Below are 3,161 nucleotides of genomic sequence, written 5' to 3' on the forward strand. Positions count from 1 at the left end.
ATATTGCCTATTCCCCCCTCAACTTTTTATATTTATTATATATTTTATTTTTCTTTATCTTTTTTCCTGCTTTGCAGATAGTAGAGCGTGATGCTCCATATGGACCTCCTGCATGTTTGTAAACAAACGAGGTGGCGCTGCAGTCGCTAGCGAGCTCGTGGTAGGCAAAAGGTCGGGGAGTGGCGTCGCGGATAGGTGTTGAGCGCGGGTTTTCAAGGCTTGTAGGCCCGTTTCCAGTTTCTGCGAATCATAGCAATGGTCGATGCTTCCAACTTAGTAATTTGTCGAAGTACACGAGCTCGAGTTGGTCACGTGCGGCCTATAAAGAGAAATAGTTTGCTACTGTGTATTGTATATATGGTTAGTAGTAAATATGTAGAGAGCGTTCCTGCCGTTTATTTATGCGCTAGGCATTGAATAAAACACGTTTTGACACTCTGCACTAGCCGGAATGATTTTACTTCGGGACAGTAGTGAGGGGAAGTGCTGGCGTTGTTTCGTCGGAGCAGACATGCGCTCATCGTCTGCTGACATACGTACGTGTTGCGCTGCGCGAAAAGTGGGGACAGCGTCGTGTCCCCGATCTCCTGTCTCGCTTAGCGCTGTTTTTAGCCGCATGACCACGCACCAGCCAGTCCGACTTGTCCTTTTGTTAAGCTGGTCGATTTGGTGAAAATTTTTGATTTCTAGAATTATTTTCTTTCCTAGCCCTGAAGTCTATAGTTTCGTGACGAAAAATTATAGCAAAATATTGAGTGCAAATTTATAAATTACGCTTTTTAGAAGTGTGGTCGTCAAAAATTGTGAGGTAATTTCTTTGATTTCAGTGCCGCATTTCTTTGACCAAAGCGAAAGCGAAGATGCCATAAACGAGGGAATAAACTTTAAGGTTCGTTTTCTGACCTCTCACATTTTCTGCGACTGGATCACTCACCTTCGTAATTCGCATGAAAATCAAATGATTCCATTTGTCGCAAACTATTCCTGAGACTTTGAGGAGTGTAATAAATCTCTCGATTTTTTTCCCTACAGGTGCAGTATTGTGTTAGTTATTTTTTGTAAGAAACGTTTTCATGTAACTATGCATGCATAAGTACTGATCATATAGAAAAAGAACTAATCGCGTCATCATACAGAACAGGGCTTTATGTACATGCTGGCATAAAAAAACTGCGCACTATCTACTCAATTATTTGAGAGCTTGGGGGGACTTGACGACGGTGTTAATTATAATTGCCCAGAACTGCACCAGGTATAGCTATAAATAAAAGGAATGACTGAAACTAGCGTAGGAATTTCATATTTGCACCAAGTTTAGTTACATATCACATGCATGAATAACGAAAACACTTTTCATGCCACCTCCCCTCTCAATCTCGCCACGTGTCTGTTAGTAGCACGCCTGCGGCTGCTTCTTTCCAAACAAGCTTCGCGATCATGTATTACCTCATGAAACATGGCACATGCATGATACAATGAAAAAGCATATGGCGTTTAGCACACTTAAGGTACGCGACCGCGCAAGATTGACACAACTTCCCAGACTTCTTTCTACTCGAATGAAATAATTATGTCGTCATATCAAGAAACAGTTTCAAGTAAATATTGAATGTCATAAAACGCGCCATTAAAACATGGTGTGCTATTAACAAAAAAACGCATTCCTTGGGGGCGAGTGAACCTGTCGGCGCCCCGTGCACCCCGGCTCAAGGTGATAAGTATGTGTGCAGCTACATATGTCTTTTTTTCCTTGAGCAATTATCAGCCTATACTATCCTGAAGTTCAGGTGAATGAACGCAGTAACTTGCATGCTATTAAGTGCATTAAGTGGGAGTGCCTATCGACTCCCAGACTTCGCGCTTTACTACCCTGGCCCAATGCCTGTTAGCCAGTTTCCGAATGCGGCATTTATGCGCGAGAAACCTATCGAGGCTAATTTAATATTTTTTATGCTACTACGCAGCTGGTCAATACATGCTGCTTCTCCAGTGCACAGGCTTGAAGCAGCCGCCGGTAGCTGCGGCAGCTGCGGTAGGCACGGGCAAGCGGAACCTGTTTTGCCTACCATGCGAAAGTCGCTGCTAACATCAGCGCCACCGCATCTTCGTGACGTCGCGGGGTGAAGGAGGTCCATAGGACATTAACGCATTGCAATAACGAACACTTGGGCGATCTCGCGCCTTCGTTTCCCAATTTCTTTCTGTTACTCTCCTCGCTTTCACTTTCTATAGGAAGGAGCTCTCTTTTTTTGCCTACGCGCCGGAACGCGGGACGGGGGCGCCCCTCTGACGCGAGGCAGCGCGGGGACATTTGCGCTTTGCGGCGCCTGGCTGGTGGCGGTAGTGGTTTTTTTTTTTTATTAAAATGGTAGTAAAATGGAAGGAAAGATTTTTGCTAGCCCCGGCATCTGCCATCAATACTGATTCACCTAAGCTGGGGCAGCGGAAATTTAGGATAGCAGGCAGAATGGAGAAATTAAATGAAAGAGGTGAGGGGACAGGAAGAGAGGATAGGGGGAGAAGTAATATGTACAAACTATTTACACAATAAGAAATGTGTCCAGGTTGTGGGCGTGATTAGTTCATTTTAGAGGAATTAAAACACAAGCGCACAGCACTGTACTGGCTACAAACTGGAGTGGGGCGTCCAGTTGTTAATCGTTCAAGGTAGAACTCGCGGAGCGTTCGGTCACTGCGTGTAACTACCTGGCGGGGAACAAAGTGAATTTTCTTATTTTGGATTGATAGGTTAGGCTCCGCACAAACAGGCGCAGCCTCACAAAAATTGGCCTATAGGCTCATTGCAGAGCCCCTTCCCACGGTAATCTTTAGTAAAAGGCGAAAGATTAATGCGTGGGAATGAGAAGAGGCCTGAGCGATGAGCCATAACTACCACCAGCGGATGGGCGGCACCCCAGGCGGCCCAGCGAGAAGAGCAAGTGAGGCAGCTTGCCAGGGGTAAAAATGCCACCCGAGGTTTCGGCAAATCGACAGCTAGCTTCAAGTTTCGAGTGACTGGCATTCCGAGTAGTGATTCTTCTAAACAAATTGCAAGAATCACAAATTGCCTGCTGTTCTTTATTTCCGCTGCCCTAGCTCAGGTGCTTCAGTATCGATGGCAGATGCCGGGGCTAGCAAAAATCTTTTCCTTCCTTTTTACT

The 3,161-nt window shown here is 45.4% G+C and overlaps 1 non-coding gene across 1 annotated transcript; it reads right to left on the reverse strand.

The window, feature by feature from the left end:
- Positions 1–2,752: 2,752 nt before the first annotated feature.
- Positions 2,753–2,879, reverse strand: LOC144122273 (U5 spliceosomal RNA). The gene has a single exon (XR_013312878.1). It is a non-coding gene; the product is annotated as a U5 spliceosomal RNA (small nuclear RNA).
- Between the last annotated feature and the right edge of the window lie 282 nt (positions 2,880–3,161).

This window comes from Amblyomma americanum, chromosome 2, assembly GCF_052857255.1.
Source record: "Amblyomma americanum isolate KBUSLIRL-KWMA chromosome 2, ASM5285725v1, whole genome shotgun sequence".
NCBI classification, from domain to species: Eukaryota; Metazoa; Arthropoda; class Arachnida; order Ixodida; family Ixodidae; genus Amblyomma; species Amblyomma americanum.